The sequence below is a fragment of the Adiantum capillus-veneris genome, chromosome 13 (assembly GCF_014529385.1).
Source record: "Adiantum capillus-veneris isolate H3 chromosome 13, ASM1452938v2, whole genome shotgun sequence".
Lineage (NCBI taxonomy): Eukaryota > Viridiplantae > Streptophyta > Polypodiopsida > Polypodiales > Pteridaceae > Adiantum > Adiantum capillus-veneris.
Window position 1 is genome coordinate 54,848,064 of NC_140943.1, and position 26,666 is coordinate 54,874,729.

At 46.0% G+C, this 26,666-nt stretch overlaps 1 protein-coding gene and 1 pseudogene across 2 annotated transcripts in view; one reads left to right on the plus strand and one right to left on the minus strand.

Annotated features, from left to right (window-relative positions):
* The window catches only part of LOC147444023 (uncharacterized), a 123,248-nt gene that overhangs the window by 83,730 nt on the left and 12,852 nt on the right, over positions 1 to 26,666 (minus strand). The gene's annotated exons all lie outside the window — the stretch shown is intronic.
* On the plus strand, positions 15,626 to 18,400 carry LOC147444024 (uncharacterized; annotated as a pseudogene).

The following is a 26,666-nucleotide window of genomic DNA, read 5'->3' on the forward strand; positions in this document are numbered from 1 at the left end:
ACTCAAGGAAAGAACCACAAAAAAAAAAAATGCTTGTTGCGGTCGCACGTAACCAAAGTCCACTTGGCATGTCGATTCCTAATCGTGTTTTGAAGAGTGACACGAAACTCAAGAAAGAAGGTCTTGTCCAACCTCCCCTTGTTTCTCTTTTCACTCATTGAGAGCGGACTGTGCACTTAGCGGCCGGCCAATCGACGTGAGGTGGGAAAAAGCAACCTTAGTGTGAGCGCAAGGCCGCCAAGGGGTGCGCCCGCGGGAAAGAGAAGAGCCACGCATGGCAAGAGGCACAGTTGGCCGCCCACCTAGAGGCCGCCGACAAAGACGCGTCCCTTTCCTTCAATTGGGCCGACTTTCAAGACAAGCTAAGGCGCGGTTTATGCCACCCCAGTACCTAGCACGATTGAAGGACGATTGGCGCGGTCTCAAGCAAAATAGTACGTCCGTTATGTCTTTCTCTAATCGTGTTTTGCAGCTCGGCACCCAATTACGAAAATCGGATGCTGAGCGCAAGGAGGCATTTTTTTATGGATTAGACGAGTATATCAAGTTTGATGTAGAGGTCCTCGATCCAATCGATCTCAACAAGGCGGTAGCGATTGCTCTCGCACAAGAGATGAAGCACAATAAAGGAAAGCCTAAGGAGAACAAGACTTCGCAAAGTACCTCTCAAACTTCTCAGAACCCTTAGAACGGTAAGAATGGTAACTCTTCTAACCAATCTTCATCTAGTGTCTCAGGAAAGAACTCACAAAATGAATCTAAGGGTAAAGCTAACACAATTGCTAAACCTAAGCTCACCCTATATGAAAAAGTAGCACAAGGAATTTTAGGAGGATACATAACGTCAGAAGAACAAAGCATTTATTCTAAGGAAGGTCGATGTTATCATTGTCACATCAAGGGTCACATAAAAAGAACATGTCCTAAGATTGAATCTAGCGAATCTAAAGACCCCACATCCTCTGTCAATGCAATAAATGAGAACACGAGTGTGACCCAAGTTTCTCATGATTCTCCCATTGATGAGTCTCTCATTAAGTGTTATGGTCATGTGACGGGTCAACGTTTGACATATTGTTTGACCCAAGCAGTATGCATAATGTGATTAGTGACTCTTTTGTCGAAAGAGCCTGCTTGGAGGTTAGCAAGACATCTCCTTTCGAGGTGTCGGGCTTCGCTCCCAGTATGGACTCTCTCATCACGCAAGAGTGCCTTGATGTTTTGTTCACTGTTCAACAAGCATCCTTCCGCAGAAAATTTGTAGTCTCTCCTCTTTCAGGATGTGATATGCTTTTAGGCATTCGATGGTTTCGTGAGCATAAGCCTCTCATTGATTGGGTAGCTAATACTTTCACTTCAATGCCAAGAGTGACTCTCCCATTGTCATTCGTGGGGAGAAAGTTGTTCATTCTTCATCTCTCATTTCTAATGTACAGGTGAAGATTGAAAAGAATCAGGAGAAGGAGACTCTCTCAATCTTGTCTTCTCCAAAGCATGACACACATGATTTGCCTGATAAAGATGTGATTATTCACCAACATGATGATTTGCATGATAAAGATGTGATTGTTCACAAGGATGATGGTTTAGTTGATACTTTGTCTAGTGAAGCTAACCTCATTGCAAATTCGATCAATCACAAAGAACCGATCTTGGCTCTCGAGTCGAGGTCCCAAGAACCCCCACGGGAAGTATTATGTGTGTATGATTAGTCAGCACGCATTGTTTGAGTGTTTCATTCATGATGGTTTCCTGTATTGTAATCACCGTCCTTATGTGATCCCTTTTCATAGGCATGCCATATGGTACGATAAACACGATTCACTCATGAATGAGCACAGATGTATGCGGATTACTCATGAAAAGATGAAATGTTTGCACCCAAGGAATTCACATTCCATGTCTCTTCCTTGGCATGACACACTATCCGAAAGAGCACAAGAAGGATTGAGCATCAAGCATCGGCATTTCCATTGGGATTTGCCACAGTTGATAGATTTAGATCAGAAAGACGAGTTTCAATTCCATTTGCGTGTGTTTGATGAACGGTTTGGCACTCCATCTATATGTTCATCTACATTGCACACACAATCTTTAAAGAAGACTAGAATTTTTCCAGTCACTTTACATGGAATGGGTATGTTCATGTTATTGTGTTGAAAGTGGTTTCAGGAATTTTCATCCTCGGAGATTCTTCAAGAAGGTAGATCCACAACTATAGCCAAAGCTGGAGCTTGGAGACAGCCACAGATGACTTTGTGTCGCTTTCGGCACGTTGCAGACCTTTATGAAGTTCAAGTATCGCATGACCCACGCATCAGAGTGGACCGGCAAAGAGTCCTTTCCAGGATTCCAGATGTTGTTGGCGATCTCCCTCGACGCCATACAGTTCGGTACTAGTACCTCACTTTAAAAAGGAGGGGATGTCACGTGCACATCTAACCCTATGTGCATGTGGACAAGCTACTTCGTGACAAGAGTTCAATTAGCTTAGGAATGTTCTGGCACCTTTGTGAGTCTGTTCGCAAGCCGTGCATGTCCAGGCACTTAGAGTAGATGCATATCCTCTGGTTGCAAACAGCATGATCATCAGCATTACCATCAGAATCCATCAAGAGCATTTTACAATGCACAGAACCTATTTTCCCTATTTTAGCCATTTTTCACTTATTATTAATAAGTGACTTTGTTGGGAAACTGGGTAGGGCAATTTGGCCAAGTCAGTATATAAGAAAAGCTAGCGCTAGCACTTTCTGGCAGAAGAGGCAGCAGAGACCACAAGTCTGACAATGCACCTTCTCAGCAAGACCCCCCTCGGCAGAACACCTAGCGTTTTCAGCCATAAAGAACAGCCTAGCGTTTTTCTCAACTGCAGATCAGCCTCAGCATTTTTGCAAGTTGCAGATCCGCTTGGCGTTTGCAGATCCCCTAGCGTTTTTGCAGCAGATACCATTTTCAGCCTAGCGTTTTGGGAACAACAGACCAGCCTTAGCATTTTGCAATTTCCGACGACAATTCAGTAGATTAGCACCAGCGTTTTGCATTTTCAGTAGTTAGCCTCCGTACCGCAACCCCCAAACCATGCAGATCTCACCTTCCCGCAGCAGATCCTCGCCGCACGGTCAGATCAGCTAGCGTTTGCAAATTCAGCCCGCTATTCGCAGATTTCAGCATCTGCGTTTTCAGCACGTCATCATAGCCGTCGTCACCGACATAGAGTCAGAATTCAGCATATACAAGATATGCAGATTTCAGCCCTTAGCGTTTTCAGTTTTTAGCCCGTCGTCTCGTCGTCGACATCGTCGGCAAGTCCATTGCATTGTAGAGATTTGTGCAATCAATAGTAGACCGCTCTCGCCATAGAAATGTTGGAATTAGGGTTGCAGAGAAACACACACAGCTTGGAGAAGACGAAGGAAGCTCAAGGCACACAATAGAGAGTGTGTTACTTAGTGTGCAATGGAAAGATAGATAGCCCTAGAGTGATGGGCGTATATACAATGCATGGGGGAAAAAACCTCCTAAAGAGGGAAAAAATGCCCCGGTGGTCCTAGTGTGTTCACACACATCACTACCACATGTATATGGTAACAAATCCCCCCTGGAGTGATGCGGTGAACGAGAGCTGGCACATGAGTAAAGGGAAGTGCCATGCCCTGAGGACAGGATCAGTCCACAAAGGGGAGTAAGCCCAAAGCTTTGCGGAAAGCTTCAAGCTTCTCACGAGACAATGCCTTTGTGAAAAGATATGCAAAGGTTGTCCTGTGTTGACACATAAGCCAAGCTGATCTCTCCTGCTGAGAGCCTCTCCCTGACATAGTGGTAATGCACCTCAATGTGCTTTGTGCGAGCATGAAAAACTGGGTTCCTCGCAACTGCCAATGCGCTCTGACTGTCAGTGTAGATAGTGTTGGCAATGTCCTGTCCAACACCCAAATCAGCCATAAGGCGTCTGAGCCATACACACTCAACCGTAGCTGTGAAGACTGCCCTGTACTCAGCCTCACAACTCGAAGTGGCCACAGTAGGTTGCTTCTTGCTCAACCATGATATACATGAACTGCCAAGCATGAAACAAAAACCACTTGTGGACACTCTCATGTCAAAACAACCAGCCCAATCTGAGTCCGAAAAAGCATGTAAGTCTGGCGGCAATGATCCCCCCTTGGGATAAAACAAGCCAAGATGTAAAGTGCCACTAAGGTAGCGGAAAATCCTCTTGACAGCCTGCCAATGCTTAGACCCTGGGCTATGCATAAATCTGCTGACCTGTGAGATTGCAAACTGAATATCCGGCCTCGTGTTGCATACATAAATGAGGCAACCAACAGCAGTTTGGTAAAGAGTGACATCAGCAGGATCACCAGCATCATGTAGACTCAACTTCAAACCTGTTTCCATGGGAGCGGCAATAGGTTTGCAATCCTCAAGTCCAAACTTACATAGCAATGTCTCTATGTAACTTTTCTGACACAAGGCAATACCACCATCACACTGCTTAAACTGTATACCCAAGTAATGATGCAACAGCCCCAAATCTTTCATCTTGAAAGTAGCATTCAAATCAGCCTTAAATTCAGCAATATGTCTCTCATTTGGTCCAGTGATCAGCAAATCATCAACATAAAGAACCACGATGAGAAATACATCACCCTCACGCTTTACATACAATGTGCTTTCTGTTGGACTATTACGAAAGCCTTGTTTGACCAAATGAGTGTCAGCTTTCTCATACCAAGCACGAGGAGATTGCTTCAACCCATACAAAGCCTTGTTACATTTGCACACTTTGTCCTCTTGTCCTTTTATGACAAAACCGCGAGGCTGCGTTACATAAACTTCCTCAAATATGTCACCATTCAAGAAAGCAGTAACAATGTCTGATTGATGTACATCCCAACCAAAATGAGCTGCCAATGCACATAGAAAACGCACAGTAGGCATACGACAAGTGGGAGCAAAAGTCTCTTCATAATCTATGCCTTTTTGCTGTGCATAACCCTTTGCAACAAGTCGAGCCTTATGGCGATCGATCTCACCATCCGGTTTGCGTTTCAACTTGTAAACCCACTTTGTACCAATGGCCTTTTTGCCAGGAGGCAAATCACATAAAGTCCATGTGTCATTTTCTATAAGTGCATCATATTCTGATTGCATGGCAGCCATCCAATTTTTTGAATTCTGTGCTTCATCAAAAGACAGAGGCTCCTCAACATCATGTAAACTAGACACAGCCAAAGCATAACAATCTGATGCATAAGATGCATGGCGAGAGCCTGAACGAGTACGACTAGACAAAGGTGCATCCAATTTACTGTCACGCAAAGTGTGCACCGGCCATTTTGGCATACCTCTAGCCTGCTCATTTTCAGCCCTTTCCTCATCAAGTACATCATGTACATCTGCATCAGTAATAGGCTGATCTAAAACATTTTCAGAAACCCCCATAGGCTGTACATTTGCCTCATTGGAACTTACATTCGTATTTCCACCACTAAAAAGAGGCAACAAAGTGTCATAAATGTCCTGTTAGCTTACATTACTGTCTCTAGTACATGACAGCAAGGGCTGAACAGAATCTTCCACAAACACTACATCCCGAGAAACCAGAATACGTTTTGTTTGCGGATGATACAACCTGTAACCTTTGCTTTCAGCACTATAACCAACAAAAATACATTTGACAACCTTATCATCCAATTTTCTGCGCTGCACTTGTGGCACCAAAGCGTATGCCAAACAGCCAAAAACACGCATGTGCTCAATAGAAGGCTTTCTATCATGCCATGCTTCATATGGAGTAATAGACTGCAAAGCTTTCGTAGGACACCTGTTAAGTACATAAGTGGCACACATGATGGCCTCAAGCCAAAAAGAATGCGGTAAAGCTTGACTTTTGACCATACATCGTGCCATTTCCGTCAGTGACCTGTTTTTCCTCTCAGCAACACCATTTTGCTGAGGCGTATAAGGCACTGTACATTGGTGTTTTATCCCACGACTAGCCAGAAATGCATTAAATTCATGAGACATATACTCCCCCCCTCGATCGGAACGGAGGGTGCCCATAGTACATTTCGAGACATTTTCAGCCATAGCCAGAAATTGTTTGAAGCACATAAAAACTTCGGACTTCGCTTTAAGCGGAAATACCCGTGCATGCCTGGAGTAATCATCAATGAAAGTCACGAAGTACAGGTAATTGCCCAAGGACGGAGTTTGCATGGGCCCACAAACATCACTATGCACAAGCTGCAACCTGCATGTGGCCCAAACTGAACCATCCTTTGGAAATTTAGAGCGCTACATCTTACCCAAAATACAGCCCTCACAAACATGTTTGACAGGTGCTTCAAGAGGTGGCAAAGAAGCAACCATATCAGATTTTTGCAAACGCAGCAAACTGGCAAACTTCAGATGACCAAAACGTGCATGTCAAAGTTTTGCATCTGAAATAGCCCTTGAATCTGCAACAGCATTTGCAAAATTTTGTCCACACTTGTCATACAAAGTGAGCTTATACAGCCCACGGCACAAAAGCCCAGATGCAACAATTTCATCACCAAAACTGAGATCATGAACTGTACATCTGTCATCCACAAATTTGACTACAAGTCCACGTCTAGCAAGTGCGGATACAGACAAGAGATTCTTCTTGATCCCAGGTACATAAAGTACATCAACAAGTGTGAAGGAACTGCCATTAGCAGCAGTGAGCACAATCTTTCCAACTCCCTGAACTGGATAAGAGGCGTTGTTGGCACAAGTAACTGAATTCCCATGAGGGACAGACTCGAGAGAGGTAAACAATTCACGATGTGAGGTAATGTGCTTTGTAGCACCACTGTCGATATACCACACATGTAAATCTGCAGCATCTGACAAGCATGCATCATGGACAGCAGGATTGTAAGTGCACTCTGCGCTGAAAGCCCATTCTGCATCAACATCAGCAACACAGTCTCCTTTCACAGAAGACTCAACAATGGCTGCATTTGTAGTGGAACCAGCATTTGCAGTGGAACCACCCTCTTTCTTCTTAGCCTCTTTGGCCTTCAACTTAGAACACGACTTGATCAAGTGATCATTGGCTTTACAATAATGGCAACGCATCTTCTTTTTGCCCTTATCACCAGAATTTCCAGACGAATTGCTGCTAGCAGAAGCATTAGGAACATAATTTTTGCCACTCGCAGCAGAACCATAAGAAGTGGCTGCATTACTGTTACCACCCTTTCTTTGAGAAGCAATAAAGGCCTGTTCAACTGCACGCTGCCTAGTCCTGTTTTTTCTAGAAAGTGACTCTTGCAACAGCAATGTGCATAATGCATCAAACTTGACAACTTCAGGATTTCCTTGGGTCATCAGTCTCCAAGTACTAGCAAATGTCTGGTAGGAATCTGGTAAGGCATCAAGAACCGTCTGCACAAGGGAACTGTCTGAAATGACTTCACCTGCAGAAATAAGCTGCTCATTGATATCCTTGACACTAGCAAGGAAAGTGTCCATATCATCTTCCTCATGCATAATCTTCGACTCCAGCTCTTTACGCAGCAAAGCAATTTTAGCCTCATTGCGGCTTGCATAAAGACCTGCTAGAATATCCCAAGCCTGTTTTGCAGATTTTGCAGAACGGATGTGAGGAACAATGGTGCGCTTCACAGACAACGCAATCAATGCATGAGCCTGTGCATCCTTAACATCCCAACGAGCTTGTTCTGCCGTAGGCAAAACAACTCTAACAGCTGCAATCCTTGCAGCAAGACCTGCAACATCCTCAACATCGCCTACATCCTCAGAACCAGGGCGTACATCAATGCCCTGCACAATGTTCCAGACACCCTTTGACACAAGAACATGTTGCATCATATAAGCCCACATAGGGTAGTTGTCCCCATCCAACCTGTCCTCAGCAGCAAACATCTTGAACACATCTGTGTTGTTGTCAGCCATGATAAATGTTGCACCTGATGTGAAAACTGCCCGAAAATAGGAGAAACGGAGCGGGAACAACCTGTGCTATATAGCACAAACCGTAGAAGACTGTAAGGCACCTGTTATGCAGAAAACGGCACTGACAGAAATTCTGCACAAAATGACGAAATAGCCTGTGCAGTACTGCCTGTAGTGGAAACGGATGCCGAAATGAGCCCAAATCAGAACGCTCGCCAAAGCTCACTGAAATCGGAGAAGGTGAGCAGGCGTGTGCTGGAGCAGCTCGCGACTAAGCCCGGGAGGACGTGACCTGCTCTGATACCAATTGTTGGAATTAGGGTTGTAGAGAAACACACACAGCTTGGAGAAGACGAAGGAAGCTCAAGGCACACAATAGAGAGTGTGTTACTTAGTGTGCAATGGAAAGATAGATAGCCCTAGAGTGATGGGCGTATATACAATGCACGGGGGAAAAAACCTCCTAAAGAGGGAAAAAATGCCCCGACGGTCCTAGTGTGTTCACACACATCACTACCACATGTATATGGTAACAAGAAAGTGGGGCCTTTGGAGGAGGGTTTGACAACATTCTGGTGTCGTATTCTTCTCTCTCTCTCTCTCAGTCTCAGTACCTTCATGCACAGTGTTTACCCATTTTGTTTGTGATCATTGGACTCTCTCACTAAAGGAACGGAAGGCTCTCCCTTCCGTAAGTAAAAGGAACCCTTGAGCACAATTCGGAGCACTCATCTTTAGCAAAGTTAAACATTCACATCCGTTGCACCTTACACAGGTGAGGCATGGCGACTCTTCCATGAGCACTCCCGCTCTCCTACCATCACTTCTACAAAGGCCTTGGGCCAGTATGCATCATCTTTGTACACAATGCCTGGATAGCCAATCGTGCCATGTGCAAGGGCCTGCCTGCTGATACTCGGAGCTTATCCACTATTGTGCCTATCTTCAAGTCAAGAGCACCTATGGAGCTTGGGAATTATCGCACTATCGTGATTGGACACACATTGGCACAATTGTATGCATCCATTCTTGAACAGCAGCTGAGTAGATGGGCAGAGCGGGAGGGTGTACGAGTTGCAGGGCACGCAGGGTTCAAGAGAGGGTTTTCTACTCTTGACCACATCCTGACACTTAAAGAGCCATTATTGAGGAGGACAGGTTACATGGGAGATGGATCAATTGCACAATGCTTGGACAGCCAATCGTGCCATGTGCAAGGGCCTGCCTGATACTCGGAGCTTATCCACTATTGTGCCTATCTTCAAGTCAAGAGCACCTATGGAGCTTGGGAATTATTGCACTATCGTGATTGGACACACATTGGCACAATCGTATGCATCCATTCTTGAACAGCAGCAGCTGAGTAGATGGGCAGAGGGGGAGGGTGTACGAGCTGCAGGGCACGCAGGGTTCAAGAGAGGGTTTTCTACTCTTGACCACATCCTGACACTTACAGCCATTATTGAGGAGGGCAGGTTACATGGGAGATGGATCAATTGCAGCTTTTTGAACGTCCGCAAAGCATTTGACACAGTGCGCAGAGCTAGCTTGATGCGCAGACTGCAGGAGATGGTAGTGCCCATAGAGCTGATTTGGCGGATCATGGCACTATACAGGTCAGTAGTGGGACATGTACACACTACAGAGGGGTTATCTACTTTAGTTCTCCACTATCGGGGTAAAACAGGGATGCCTGCTCTCTCCTACATTATTTGGTATGTATGTGGATGAGGTTCTCATTACATTGAGAGAGATGGCGACAGAGGTGCACAGTTGGCAGGGACATGGATCCCACTACTATTATATGTTGATGATATTGTGTTGATCTGACTCTCTAGAGGGGATGTAGCGTCACTTGGATGCATTGCACAGGTTTGCCCACGACAGTGGTTTATCTATCAACCTTGGTACAACCAAGGTTATGGTGTTTAGCACCACCCGACAGTGGATTAGGAGATCAGCACTAGCATTCACATACGGTCATGAGACAGTGGAGTATACGGATGCTTACACTTACCTTGGGGTGATCTTTAGTGGGCCTATATTTTCATTGAGGAGAGCAGCAGAGACTAGATTAACCAGAGCCTATGTAGCATTGGGAGGATGGGAGAGGATGTGTTCACAAATTCAGTTTCAGGAGCCTCGAACGAAGCTCTAGCGTTTTGACACTCTGGTGGCTTCCGCATTGCTCTATGGAGTTCAGATATGGGGACCTTCTATGGACCATCATGGGAGGAAGGCCCTCACTGATGGATATGGAGGCATGGAGAAGCCTTTGGTCTCTATGATCGCACGGCTTATTAGAGCCAAGGCTTCAGCAGCACATGACATTATTCGAGCAGAGCTAGCTGCCCCCCCACTAGTGGTTGAGGCACGTACCAGATCAGTCTCCTTTATACACCGTCTGTGGGACCTCCCCAAAGATAGATATGCCCACTTAGCACTTGAGTCCTCTTGACAGTTAGCTATGCAGGAAGATACGACATGCTAGTATGGGGAGATGACATCATGGTTTGAGTTGCATGGATTCAGCATGGACACATTGCCCCCCTTCCAGTACTCATTGGATGCCCCCTCTTTGACTCTTACACATTCCGAGATCACCAGGCTCATCCGCCAGGACCTGATTCAGCTGGATACTAGGAGGACTTGGATACAACCAACACAAGAGTTAGGCAAAAGATGTCTTTCTATAGAGAGCATCTTCTCCAGCTCACTGAGGATGGTTTTGTGACGAGGCCCAGATACATGGACACCCACTTATCTCATGGGATACGGTGTGCTATTGGCCAGATATGCACATCCTCACACCACCTTCGGGTCGAGATTCGCAGATATAGCGGAGTATCAGCAAAGGCACAAAGATGGCTTTCTATAGAGAGCATCTTCTCCAGCTCACTGAGGATGATTTTGTGACGAGGCCCAGATACATGGACACCAACTTATCTCATTGGATACGGTGTGCTATTGGCCAGATACACACTCCCTTACACCAACTTCGGGTTGAGACTGGAAGATACAGCGGAGTATCAGCAGAGGCCAGGACATGTCCCCTATGTCACATGGAGTCTGAGACAAAGTTGCACTACATATGCCATTGCCCAGTTTACTATGAGATACGAGGCCGCTTCCATTGCATGTTTAGAAAGGGCTTTGGACCGCTTTCTAGAGTCATGGGATATGAGGACCAGAGATGTCTGGGACTGTTCTCGCTATGCTACACAAACACCAAGAGAAGTTGATGAGAGGAGAGGCTAGCCAGTCTCAGAGACGGATCACAGACTGCTTTAGAAAGGACACTGGACAGCCAGAGGAGTAGCCGCCTCAGTAGAGCTCACATTCTCCTCACATGAGAGGCACGTTGATTGATCGAGCGACCGAGCTAGGGAGATCCAAACGCCCACGGCTGAGGAGGCCTACACAACATCGTCGGAGGCTACATCAGTGGATTCCGATCACCCTGGCCCGACATGCACGACGCCCGGTCAAATTACTGACCATGAAGGAGATTTGTCACGATTGTGACTATGTTGCAATATTACATCTACTCCTAGTTGCAGGTACGCAAAGTGCCATGCCAAGGAGAACCCGGACGCTTGGATGGTCACGACCCTTCGCTCAAGAGACATCCCTCTTCGCCAAAAGCCACACTCCTTCGACGACTGGTCACACCCCTTCGCTCTATGGGTGCGACTCTTCGTCCAATGGTTGCAGCTCTTCACCGAAAGGATGTGTTCTTTACGTCTGAAATCGCGTCTCTTCACCATGAGACGTGTCTTTTCATTTGTGTCTCTTCGTCTCCTATATAATGGAGCCTATTGTACTCAGTTTTCAACAATTCCTTCAATCAATCAAACACACGTTCAATCTCTTGAGTCTCGGTTTGATCTTAAGTATGAAGTCTTAAGTCTTAATTATAGGATTAGCACCACTAATCCTCACAGTGGTATCAGAGAAAAAAAAAATCCGGGACTCGAAGGTTGTGAGCCTCTCACCCTTGCCGCTACACTCTACCCTCTCCCGGAGTTGCATGGAAGCAGCAAAAAGATGGAATACACACAGACAAGTATGAGGTAATCCGAAACCCTCTCTTTTAAATACATTAATAACTAAAGAGAAGGAGATGTGTGTATGCACCATATCTGCTGAAATTCTCGACGTATGCCTCTTCATCGAGTGGTGTCTCTTCGCGTACAAGGGTAGCACCTCTTCATCGACTGGCACCCTTTCGAATCTTTGGACACTTCACAGGAGAACAACACCTCTTCACATGAATAGGTGCCAATCCTGGCATGCACCTCTCCGAAGGGTTGCACCTCTTGCAGATGAAGGGTCACACCCCCTTGAGATTCCCGGCCCTGGAGTATGCCCCTTCTCCTAGCGTGCCCTTCAGCCTTGCGCCTCTTCATCGATCGATGCAGCCCAACGCTGGCTCTTCGTAAAAGTCTACGCATGACATTTAAGCAGCAACGTATAGTTTTTTTTTAACCCACTTATCAGCCAGTGATCTTGTTATTAAGTGGCCAACCTGTAAGTTCATTTGGCCGGCCGCCCAACTTATTAACTCAATGGGCACCCATTGGTGAAAGTTAAAAAATAAATAAATAACCCAACAACTTCAAAGCAATCGCCCCTTTTAACGATCTGCAGCGTGGATGCTCTTGGCAACCACTTCGAATGATCTTCTGCATTTTTTCAGCGCTGAAGTTTCTGGCAACCTCCTTGTGTGCGCATGATGGCTGACGACGGACTGCCTGCACCTACTCTCTACCTCTCATACATGAACGAGATTCCCGAAGAGGTTCTGTAGGAACGTGAAGAGATCATAATCCCGGATACTCCAGAGCCAGAACTCGTTCCGAACATAGTTTTCTGCTCCCGAAGTACCCGTCCAAGCACATGCTCCTGCACCTGTTCGTTATTCCCTTTGAGGCATAACCATGCCGAATTCTTAGGACGGAGGTGGTCAATCTGACGATGCCCTTACTCTCATCAAAGAGCAGATGGCCACACTTTCCACAAGTCTCACATCACTACACACTCGTTTGGATCAGATGCAGACGCAAAACGATTCCCGAAATCGTCCTACAACTTCTCGGACTACACATGCTGATTCAACACCTTCTTCCGAAGCTTCAGTGGACGAACCAAACAAACCAGATCCAACTGAAGAGGTAGACAATCGTGAACTTCAATTACTTTATAAAACTTTTAATGCTGCACAGAAGAAGAAGCTTGATGTTAAACTGGCCGAGCCTTATAATAGTCGCCGCGACAAGCGCGTGCTGGACCAATGGCTATTCAAAATGGAGGTCTACTTGTCCAACAAGAACTTGGTCGAGAGTAAAAAATTTGCACTTGCTAGTTCTCTGCTCAAAGACGCAATATTTCTTTGGTGGCAACGACAGGTTGCTGATGGTAAACACACACCTTCTTGGGATAAATTCCGGCATGCTATTCACAAAGCGTTCAAGCCTGCCAATGCGGATTTTCATGCCCGGTCCTCTCTTCGCCGCCTGAGCCAGACAGGTTCCTTGGCCGCGTACATCACAAAGTTCCAAAGGCTAACTCTAGAGATAGAGACTCTTAGTCCCTCTGATAAACGTCACAATTTTATCGACGGACTCGAACCCAACCTGAAGGACGATGTGCACAAATACAACCCTACCATCTTGGATGCTGCAATTGCCTATGTGGAGCATCTTGGCGATAATCGGCGCCGTGCATGGAATTTTCTCCCTTGTGACAGATCTTCAAATAGCGCTCGCTTTTCACAACACGATCGCAGAGAAAGTTATAGCCAAAGTCAACAGCAACAATCTCCGTTCAGACAGCAAGCCACAGCACCTTAGTCAACTTCAAGGTTGTACTCTCAAGATAGACAATCTCAAAGCAGATCTCCTTCAAATGCTCCACTTGATCATGGTAAAGGACGTGATTTTTCTCAAGATTGGCGTTCCAATTCTCAGCAAGGCTCTTCCTCAAATGCATCTTCGACTTCAAAGAAGGAAGGGTTATGTACAATTTGCAGTGGTGACCATAGATGGTATCAATGTCCAAAGAGACCAAATCCATTTAATTTGAAAAGAAATTCCAACGCGAAAACATCATCGAATGTTGAACAATCAGCTTCTGCTCAAGATAAAGGAAAATCTGTGGTCAACACAATTCATGCCTCAGAGGATACGACTATTCTTATGAAGCATGCTCAGTGCAATTCTTCAGTTTTGGAGCCTCTCTCAAAGCGAGTTCTGAGCCTTCTTGGAACTCTCAAAGGTCGTTCCATCAATATTTTGACAGACAACGGATGCTCGAATAATTTCGTGAGCACTCAGATAGTTCGATAGCTTGGGTTGCCAACTCAGAAGACATCTCATTTATATGATGTGAAATTAGCAGATGGATCAATTTTGACTTGTGATGAGACAATTCGACGTTTTCAGTTCGATATACAAAACTATGCAGATCAACTAGATTTCGAAGTCATGCCTTTATCTTACTACGACATGATTCTTGGTCAGCATTGGTTCTTCCAGTACGATCCAGCAATTAGCTTTCAAGGACATACTATTAATTTGTTCAAAGATGAACGTGAACTGACTATACACGGGCTTTATCATGCGGAACGAGTGATTCAAGCCTCACGTGTACAAGTCAAACAACATGATACAATGGATTATGAAGCAAATATGATCTCCGATGCAGATCCAAAAATTATTATTGATAAGTTTTTCCAAGTGATACTTTGTTATCAGACAGAGATAAGGACATGGTTGCAGATTTTGAGTCTGAAGACGAATATGCTTTCTTTGATTCTTTGTTGGATGATGATATGCCAATTGCAAGTCATGAAGTGGCAGTTTCTGAAGAATTTTGAGATTCGTTATTGAACGATGATTACACTCTCAAGCCAAAATCCTCTCCAGTGATTACTAAAGTTGAAGTTACCCCATTTGAAGAGTGCCTTGAGAAGATTTCCTCTTCACCAAATATTTTACAATTATTGGAAGATTTTGGACCAGAAATCTTACATCACATCAGGGTAGTTTTCGTACGTCGAATGGAACCTATCGTTCCGTCCAACCGGACCCGTCCCGTCCCGTTCGTTCCATTCGTTCCGTCCGGCCATTTTTTTCGGCAGTTTTTTGACCGTTTGCAACGTCCACTGTGTAGGCCTTTTGGAGCCGTTTACGAGCAGTTTTGAAGCCAAATGCAATGCCCATTGCCCATGGGCCATTGCCATGCTTATTGCCCAATGCCCATTGCTCACATGCTCTTCCTCTAGGCTCTTCCTATTTAAGCAACCCTTCCCCTTTGTTATCCAACACAACCTACAACTACAAGCTACATTGTACAAGCTCTAGCCCTAAGCCTCTCAATGCTCTAGCCTCTCATCATCCATGTGCTTCCATTGAAGCTCTCAAGTGGGCTCAAGCTCTCGAGTCTCCATTGGGTCTACCGTCCATCTCCTTCAATGATACATCATACATCATGCTAGTAGCTACTAGCTACATACTACATAATACCGCCTCCTCTTCATGAAGCCTTTGAGAAGCATTGCCGATATTTTGAGCGGCTGGGGGGCAAGCAAAACTCTTGCAAGTGGTGGTGCAAATATTGCCCAAAAGGTATGACCTCTTCCGTCACCCGTCTCATCATCCACTTGACAAAGATGGGAGGACAAGCGGGGCCATGTCCTAATATCCCCGAAGATATCCTTGCGGAATGCAAGAGAAAGTATCTTCCATTGAAGACACGCAAGGGTAGAGTCACCTCGGATGAGTTCGTGTCGCCGGATGTTGATAGCTCCGATTCGGAGGAAGAGGCCTCTCCAACTATGTCCATGGCTACCGGTGCCACCGCGGCCTCATGTGATGGTAGTGCCTCCTCCAAGAAGTCCAAGAAGTCCAAGGGGTCTTCAAGTGATGGTGGCCGGCCTCCAAAGATTGCAAAGCAAACTTCTCTTGCGAAATCGGTGGGTGGATGCTCCAGCCCCTTGTCTTTCCTCAAGGAGAGACAAAGAATCGCGGAAATAGAGATTGCCCGCACGGTGATTGAATGCAATCTCTCCTTCAACATTCTTCGGTTGGAGCGATGGAAGAGGATGATCATAGCAATTGCGGCGGTTGGTCCACGCGAAGGGTGGACGGGTGTGTCATACCACGACATGAGAACAAAGAAGCTTGATGAAGAGAGGGCAAGGATTGACAAGTCACTTGAGCCCGTACGTGCGGGTTGGGCAAAGTATGGATGCTCTATCCTCTCCGACGGATGGAGCGACCGCAAAAAGAGGGGCATCATCAACATTCTTGTTTCTTGTCCTCTTGGCACGTACTTCTTGCGGGCGGTGGATGCGGGTTCAAGAGGGAAGAAAGTGACCGGGGCATTCATTTGGAAGCACATCCGCCAAGCCATTCTTGAGGTAAAACCGTAAATCGAGCCTTTATGTCTTGAGCAATTGCCAATGAGTCCTATGTTTTAATTTTTAAGTTTTAACTCTTCTTGTCACAAATGCCTCTTGTGTAGGTTGGTGCGGAGCATGTCGTGCAAGTGATTACCGACAATGCTTCAAATTGCAAGGCAATGAGTAAGAGGCTAGAGAAGGAATTTCCATCCATAGTATGGACTCCATGTGCCTCTCATTGCCTTGACCTTCTCTTTAAAGACATAGGGGAGCTAGGTTGGGTGAAAGATATCCTCAACTAAGCACTCTCCATCATCAATTTCATCAATGGCAAAGTGAGGGTGCTTGCCATTTACCGCACATACTCCGACCTTGAGTTGAAGAAGCCATCGGCCACTCGCTTTGCCGCCATGTGGCTACTTCTAGAGCGGCTCTATGATGTGCAAAACAAAATACAAAAGACCATGGTCTCCGATGAGTTTAAGGAGTGGATGAATGGAGAGTCCGCCGCTTCACAACAAGATGCAAAAGCCATCCAACGGCTTTGCTTGCGGGAGGAGTTTTGGCAAGAAATTAAGGGTCTTGTCGTTGCGATCTTGCCCTTGTACAAGGCTCTCCGCATGACCGACATGGAAGGGGCAACTATTGGGCTTCTATGGCACTTCATGGAGGAAGCTTACAAGGAGATTGAGAAGTCTACAATCCTAGATGGGGCTCCCGATGGAACACGGTTATAACTACATATTTATTATTACATAAATATATTACATGATACATTCTCTATATATCTAAATTCTACATGCTTGTTTCTCTACTTAGTACATTTCCTCTCTCTTCTTGTAGTGATTACCTCGAGGACTCTCCCAAGAGAGACGACATTCTCCTCCTAATCACAGAGCGGTGGGATTGGATGAAGAGACCTATCCATTACTTTGCAGCTCTCTTGCATCCGGCTTACAAGAAGCCCGAACTCTTTGCAAATCAAGAGCTTATTGAGGAGCGCAACAATTACCTCTTTAAGGTGCTAAAAGAAGAGGACATTGGAGCATTTCTCCAAGAGCTAATCAACTATAGCGACCAACGAGGCACCGCATTTACTTCCAACTTATGTTGGAAGCGGCAATCCTTGGTGAAGCCTTTATTTTGGTGGGAGAGCTTTGGCTATCAATTGCCTACTTTCAAACGACTTGCTTTGAGGGTTCTTGGCCAAGTAAGCGACAAGCCTCAAACTTTTACATTTTGTGCTTAATCTCTTCAACTATAGTCTCTTATAGCTTACGCCTCTCTTGATGTGTTTTAGGATTGCTCATCGGGAGCATGTGAGCGTAATTGGTCCGCATACTCCCTCATCCACACCAAAATCTGAAACAAGCTCTCAACGAAGCAATTAGAGCGACTTATCTATTGTTGCTCCAATTTACGTATGTTGCGCTCTATGCATGAGATGTCTATGGCTCGACAGGTATAAATTATAAATTATAATCACGACTCACTCCATTTTCTATACTCTAGTCTTTAATTAGTTTGAATATACTAATTATGTTTTCATTGTCCAATGTTGTAAATGTCAAATAGGTCAACGTGGATGAGCTCACACTTACGATTGACACTCTAAAGAGTGTCAATAAAGAGCAAGACCCTGAGGAGCAAATGATTTTTCGTGAGCTCTACTTGGAGCTTGAGGAGATTGATCGCCGGGTTTCTCGCACACGATCACGCAAGAAGGTCGTCATCCATGGAGTTACATCGGCTACAAGAGGCAGAGGGGCCAGGGCTACAAGAGGTAGAGGCAAAGCATCAACAACACCCATGGAGGCTCCTAGGACCTATGTGCGACGAGGCTCCGGAAGCCGCTCTTGTGCGTCGGCCATCACTATGGAGGATAGAGAGCCTCGAGAGCCAGAGTATGATGATGAAGGCAACCTCATTAGTGATGGAGATTATGAGCCGTCATCCTTCGACTCTTGTGAGGAAGAGGATGATGTTGATGAGCAAGGCTGAGAAGAGGAAGATGAGGAAGATGATGAGAGCACTAGTAACTAGTGACTTTACTATTTAGTCTCTCTATTTTGGTGTGCCACTTTTTGAGTACTTTGTAGCTACTAGCCCTTGCCACTTGGTCCCCCCACTTTTTTGTATCCCTTGCCACTTTTTGAGTACTTTGTAGCCCTTGCCACTTGGTCTCTACTTATCAAATTTCAATGATCATTTTGGTTTATGTAATGCTCATTCTCTTTAATCTTTGAGTCTTGACTGTTTACATTGTAGTATTGTAACTACTAACTTGTAATCTATACAAATGTCAAGTTTCTATAAGTAAGTATTAAGGTCTAAGCCTTAGGCCCTTAGACTTGAGAATTATTTGTTTTTTTAAATTTGAACGTACATAACGTCATCGTACATCATAAATTTTTTTAGTTCGTTTAGTACCGCACATCATCGTACGCGTACAAAACGTACGGGACCGTACGAGACTACTATGCATCACATGAAGAATTTTGAAGATCAATCTCTTGTTGCAGTCAACCTGATTATGCCAGATTCCTCTAAAAAGTCTTTGAATAATGCAATGACACGGGATTTAGCAGTCAAAGCAAAAAGGTTTCGCAAGAAGCAAAGGTTCAAGACAAAGGTTTCAGATAACTCAAAGATTGAAGATTTTTGGAGATTCAATGCTTTTCCCGAGTTCTATCAACATCAAAAGTCATTTCTTTGACATGAGCTCTCATTTTAAATGGGAGGAAATGTCACAGTTGTGACTATGATGCAATATTACATCTACTCCTAGTTGCAAATATGCAAAGTGCCATGCCAAGGAGAACCCCTACGCTTGGATGGTCACGAACCTTCGCTCAAGAGACATGCCTCTTCGCCAAAAGCCACACTCCTTCGACGACGTCTTTTCATTTGTGTCTCTTCGTCTCCTATATAAGGAGCCTATTGTACTCAGTTTTCAACAATTCATTCAATCAATCAAACACACATTCAATCTCTTGAGTCTCAGTTTGATCTTAAGTATGAAGTCTCAAGTCTTACTTATAGGATTAACACCACTAATCCTCACAAGATTGATGAGATCCGCCAGCGATCGACGATGGACCTCATGTGATCCAGATGAGGATTGTATACCCTTCCCACTCTTGTATCAACCCTTGTATCACTCCTATATCAGCTCTTGTATCAACATTAGCCTTGTACCAGCTTTTGTATCAGCTATTATATCAGTCCTCACTCACCACATCCACCTCCCTACTCATAGCCCCCACTCATGCCCCCTACATTCAATAGTTAGGGTTTTTTATAGTATACTTTTCAGTAACTTTTCTTTATTTTTGGTACCCAGACATTGTATTAATTTACATCATGTTGTAAATTTGTGATCTCATAGGTCATTTTGGCCTATAGCATTTCATTTCATTTTCATCTCTCTCTCTCTCTCTCTCTCTCTCTCTCTCTCTCTCTCTCTCTGTGTGTGTGTGTGTGTGTGTGTGTGTGTGTGTGTGTGTGTGTGTACATGAGAGCCCTCTCGAGATGCACAATGGCCTACCACCCCAAGAAAGTACAAAAGTGGGCTAACAAGGTGTGAACCATATATACATCAAGGTGGCCTATATGATGAATGTAAAAGGAACCACTGTGGAGGTGCATAATGCCATGTGATGTGGCCATGATCTCAATGTGACGATCTCGCTCGTCTCTGAAGAAAGACGCATTAATGCTGCTCCGTTGCCCTAGAGGAGCCGGCTGAAGAATCCCACTCACTGCGAAGAGTATACAGCAGCTCTATCTAAATGGTTGTCAAAACAGTGAACGTAGGGGAGGACTGAGAGCCCAGAATGTGGGCACAAGGAGCCTTCCACATGGTCCAAAGCGTGATGCTGCATATTGTAGCACGCTACAGTGTCACTTTCATAGGACACACAGTTAGTACAGTTGGTCTAGGCTGGTTCACACTGGACGGACTCTCTGGGCTGGGCAGTGACACGTGGCAGTGTGAGATACGGACTGGTCTAGTGAACATCGTAGCCAGGTCACCACCATTCAGTTTGGAGATAGATTAGATGGCTGACATTTATGAGCCGTTGGTGGCTCTTTATGGTGGTACATATAAGTAGTAGCTGTTGGGTCCAGCGTCGTCGTTTTTGAGTAGCGAGTCTATACACACAGCACGTCTTCACCATCCCTGCACATCTGAGCCTCGACACCCCCATTGTACTTGTGAGTCCTGGGCTGGAGCTGAGTGTGCTCCCATGCCAGAGTCTGTATCAGTTCTTTGAGATAGTCGAGTCATATGTTCTGGTCTGTTATTTTGTCTCTGTGAGCTCAGTTGTTGTCTATTGTTCCTTTGTTTTCAGTCTATTTTCTATTGTTCCTTTGTTTTCAGTCTGTTTTGAGTGAGATTGTCACGCACACTGCACTGAGGAGCACCCACTGTAAAGAGCACGGCACATTATCCGTGCTAAAGGTGCTCTCATTTTTTGCAATCACGGTGGGACCTCAACTGAAGTCTCACTCTGTTGAGATACAAATCGTGAAGCTAGTTGGTTCCGCCTACTTTGCCTTGCACTGTGCAGCCTGCTGGTCTGGTCCTGTCTGGTCCTCTCTCGTCCTGGTCTAGGCCTTCCTCGTCCTTGGTCTAGTCCCTCCTCGTCCCTCGTCCAGCCCTCCTCGTCCCTAGTCTAGACGGGGTCTAGCCACTTGCCTGGTCTAGTAGAGTTTAGACCTGTCTTCATCCAGTAAAAGCAGTTAAAGGTCTTCTTGCCCAAAGTTTGGTCGGGTTTGTGGTCATTGCATGACACATAGAAGGCGGTCATTTGAGCGTCAAAGCGCACTACTAAGTCCTCTGAAGTACTACAACAGAAGGCGTCAACCCTTTGTACCTGGTAGAAGTCCACCAACCTCATCACCCATACCTCCACATACAGCCTCGTCCATTCCTCCATCAAGTTCGACATCTTCCAGATCACCTTCCCCAGTGAAGCTCTCCCCCATTTTGTTACAGCAAGCTATTGAGCAACAGGCTCCTGAGCAAGAGGCCATGGAGGCGTTGGCCAGTGTTTTGGCCAAGGTAAACATCAAATTTTCTACCTTCGAGGGACTCTCTTCAGAAGATGTAGACGACCATGCAAGAAGGTTTGTATCTCTCTGTAGGGTCGTGGTCTTAACAGAGAAGATGCTTATTTGGTACTCTTTCCATCTACCTTGGATGGCTTAGCAGACAAATGGTACAATCAGTTTGCAGAGAACCATTTTGCAACCTGGGCAGCTTTAAGACAACAATTCTGTGCAGCATTCAGGCCAGGTGACTACCAGGAGAAGGTTTTGGATGAGTTGGCCAACATGGTGCTCCAGCCAGAGGAGACTTTTGTAGAACTTATGACTAAAACCAAGTCTCTGGTTGCCAAGCTCCCCTAGCAACCCAGTGAATTTATGGTTAAGAAGTGGGTGGAGAAGGCTCTTCCGAAAACTTCTCAGCAAAAACTCCGAGAGAGTCTCCGACCCAATGCCACTCTAGAGGAGTTTGTCGCGGCTGCTACTAGGATAGAGGGAGCTAGGAAGCTGTTCACCAACTCTCCTCAGGTAGAGACCCCTTCAGTGTTTTTGGAAAGTCCTTCTGATCCTTTAACTTCTTTACGCGGGGAACTGGAAGCCCTAAAGTTACAGTGAGCTCTTCAAGAGGAGAGGTCCTTCTCTCTTAGACAGGAGAAGCCTCCACATCACGAGGCATTGGAACAAATCAAGCACGAGCTAGAAGAGCTCAAATCTCAGCAGGAGACTAAGGCTATGGTTTGGTGCAGCTCGTGCCGCTCTCCAGGGCACCCTCCACAGGAATGCCCCCTTCGGGTTTACTGCCACACTTCTATGAAAAGTCTGGACACGAGGACAAGGACTGCTACTACCTCAAGGGATTGTGACAAATACAGCAAAGTCTTGGTCCTACTCTTCAACAAGGGCCAGCACCTACATCCAATTTGGTTTCTCCCTATGGCCATCCATACCACATGCCACCTTTATTGTCAGCCCCTCCTATGCAAGGTATGCAGAGCACTTTTCCCTCTCAGAGCTTTTATCACACCGATGCTCCCTCCCCACCTCACAGCTTCTATGCCTCCACCTCCAACTCCATGCACCAGGAGCAAGGACCACCTCGTCCTTCCACTCGCCCATTGAATCGGCCCATTTTGTGTTGCAGATGCGGGGAATATCGTCATTACCAAAGCAAATGCCCTCTGCCCGAAGGGTCCCCTCTCTGTCATCATTGCCCTAAAATGAAGGATCACTATATTAAGGATTGCCCTAAACTTCATGCATCCACGGCTTCGAACCCCAAGTCAAAGCCAGAATGAGTTTACCTTTCCCAAGCTCAATCTGATAGCAGTTAGCACCATTCCTCAGCCGCCCCCTTCTACCCACGTGGTTACCCCTCAAAATAAGCTGCAGTTGGTAGAGGAGCCATCGGGTGTCCTCACTCGGACCTAGAGAGCTGCTCTTGGTCTTAGTATTCCAACACGTTCAACTCCCCCACACATTCTTCCAACAGTGAATACCCTGCCTTCAGCTACTGACAAGCCATCACCTAGCGGCAAGCAAGAATCCAAATCTTTGCTCTCCGATCTTGATGAAGCTTTCTTGGAAGCAGTTTCCGATCTACAGAAGATCAAGGTACCCGAGAAACCACTGGTAGAACAGGAAAAGCTTACAGCAGAGACAGTCTTGAAGAACACCTTCCAACAAGTGTCCCTCTATGACATGCTAAGAATAGATGCGAGTTTTAGTAATGACACCCTTGCTGTTATTCAGTCACTTTACCCCGGAGCAAGTCCTAGTGGCAGGCACCTCCCAGTGCGACCATCAGAGTATGATATCCAATCCCGCTGCTCCCCTCACTGAGTATAGAAGCCCTCGCCTGAGTGTGTCCGTCTTGGGGCAGCAATTTACAGGAGTAATTGTGGATGGTGGATCTCGCATCAATATGATGCATGAGTTCACTATGATGGCTTTAGGCATGCAGCCTACTCAACCTGTCCGTTCACAGTAACATTGGCCGACCAGAGGACAGTATAACCTGTGGGCATAGTGGAAAAGGTGCCTCTGCAGGTACAAGATTTCACTTTTAGTTTGGATTTTGTTGTGGTTCGTCTTCCACAGGTAGACGGCAGATTTCCCTTGCTCATCGGCAGACCATGGCTGCGACACACTAAAGCACTTCATGATTGGGGAAACGATGCCATGTGGATACATACTCTTGCTCCCCGATGCAACCAATTCGCCTAGAAGGAGGCATGGATCCCGTCGTGCAACATAGTTCTTTGTCCCTAGCAACCAGCCTCGAATTGGAACAGCCTACCCACCCGACGGGTCACATGAGGATCTGTTCGAGTGGTTGGATGCTACCAAATCTATGCCTTGTTATGGAGTCTTTGTTCACTCTTGGCCTGAAGTTACATCCTCTTCCAATGTTTCCACAGTAACTAAACCTAGTGAGCCACTTGAGCCAGCTCAAAGGTTGCAGGTCACAGAGAATACTCCTGATGCGCCCTTGGTGGAAGCCTTTGAATTTGGTGAGCCTATGAAGAATCATAGAAGCGGAAAGAAATCCCCTCTACAGGAGTTCACCCCCCTTCACCATCAGCCCCTGTGCCTGCTTCTCTGACCAGAACAAAGCTCTCCTCTGTGTCTAGCTTCCTCAAGACAGGATACAACCAAAAGGATGTTGCTTTCAAGTTTTATGAATTCCCTGCTCATGATAGTTGTTTTGCTCATGATACCTCCTCATGCTCTCCATCAGTTGTTGCGCTCTGTAGCATCTCCTCTTTCAGCCAATGGGCCACGGAATTCATCTACATCTACAGTGGAACACGAGCTCTTCCGGCTATACCTTGCATTGAAGATGAATGTTTGTTGTCTCCTATTCCCTCTCTTCCGGCTATACCTTGCATTGAAGATGAATGTTTGTTGTCTCCTACCCCCTGGACCCTACCCTCCCCCTCACACTCACTCACCCTCACCCCCTATCCTGCCCTCGCCCCTCCCCCTCCACTGCTCTCGCCCCCCTACCCACCCCTCGCCCCTACCTACCTAGCCCTCGCCCCTACCCTTTTCCCCCTCGCCCCTACCTACCTAGCTCTCGCCCCTACCCCCTACTCACCCCTCGCCCCTAACCACCCCCTCCCTTGCCCTCACCCCTACCCACCCCCTTCCACCCCTCGCCTCTACCCTTTCCCCCTCTCGCCCCCTATCTAGTCCCCCTTGCCCTTATCTAGCCCTTCCCACCCCTCTCAACCTCAGCCAGTTTTTCCCCCACCCTGCATGATCAGCCCATTAGCATACTGCATAATCAGCATAATCGTTTCCTTGTGGCTCTCAAGCATTCACCTGGTTGCCATCCTGTTGTTGTGAAGGCTTTTCATTCTGCCATCATGATGGAGCTCAACCTTATTTGCGGTGTTACTCGGGCTTATGGTCATCCCTCTTTTCGAGAAAAGTGATGTTGCAAAAAATGTGGCAAGGTTCGTCTGCAACTGCAAGCATGGACCAGGTCATTTTCCTCTCAATATGGTTATGGAGGATAAAGATGCATTGGGATCAAACTGAGCTTATCTCTTTGCTGTAGAGCCTCATTCTCTTTTGCCAATTGAAATTCTTGGACTATGCAATCATACATACTGGGTTCCTGCCTATTTAAAGGCTTAAGGCGTTTGCAAGCAGTGCAGTGTTTTTAACTCCACTTTTGAGCTTGTAAGGTCATGGGCCTAGCACCTACTTCAGGAAAGATGTACGGATGCAGTACCTAGTGGTTTTCTTTCACAGTTTTTTCAGTATTCCTCTCACCGAGACGATGAGCGGTCTTGTGGCGGGCAACCTGTAGCAGGCTACAGTCACTTTCACAGGACACACAGTTAGTACAGTTGTTCTAGGCTGGTTCACACTACACGGACTCTCCGGGTTGGGCAGTGACACGTGGCAGTGTGAGATACGGACTGGTCTAGTGGACATCGTGGTCAGGTCACCACCATTTAGTTTGGAGATAGATTAGATGGTTGACATTTATGAGCCGTTGGTGGCTCTTTATGGTGGTACATATGAGTAGTAGCTGTTGGGTCCAGCGTCGTCGTTTTTGAGCAGCGAGTCTATACACAGCACGTCTTCACCATCCTTGCACATCTGAGCCTCGACACCCCCATTGTACCTGTGAGTCCTGGGCTGGAGCTGAGTGTGCTGCCATGCCAGAGTCTGTATAAGTTCTTTGAGATAGTCGAGTCATATGTTCTGATCTGCTGTTGTGTCTCTGTGAGCTCAATTGTTGTCTATTCTTCCTTTGTTTTCAGTCTGTTTTGAGTGAGATTGTCACGCACATTGCACTGAGGAGCACCCACTGTAGAGAGCACGACACATTATCCGCGCTACACATCATGGTGAAAATTGTCTCAGTGGCAGAACTCCAACTCATGACCTGTATCTGGTATCATCTGTAGAGTACCCAATCTATATCCTAAGGGAGTAAGCAGGAAAACCGGATCTGTCGGCAAGCCCTGAAAAAAGATGTGTGACCCCGGAAATTGCAAAAGCCATGCAACTGCCCCCCACGTCAAAAATCCATCACGGATGCCCACCCTAATCAACAAACAACAAATTGCCATCCACATCTTCTTGAAAGGATTGTAATCGCCCTCGATTACACCTGCAAAATCAGTCATAAGCCATAAACCAATACAATAGACATTGACTCTAAGTACCAATGCACTCGACGACACAAATCTAGCACTTGTACAAAGACGACAGTCACATCACATCACATAGAATCTAGGACCATGATTCCTAGCGACGTATTTAGCAATCGTATCTAGATCCGCACCGGCCCTCAGTGATGTCCATTAACTAATCCCATATCGCGATCACATCCATGGATTTTGTTCTAATCCAGGACCATGATTCCTGGCAACATACTTAGTAATCGCATCTAGATCTATCCCAGATCTCACTAATGTCGGATTGACTAATCCCATATTGCGACCATGTCCATAGATTTCTGCACTCAAGCATTGTCGTGTGCAAGTAATCATTTCCAGGGATCTCAATCCATCACTAAGTTCATATTGAACAGAGTGGTCCAATTATTTAGTTCTAGCTGTGTGGTGGCTGGCCATCTCATCCCGCAGGAACTCTTGATGCGCTCACGACAGTTCCATTGAATCAGTCGTGATTCAATATTCATGATTCGTTATCAGGTTCATTCGAGAGTTGTCATTGCTCCAGATCATCATCTCATACTTAATCCTGATATCTATTCACAAATAGCAAGTTCTTC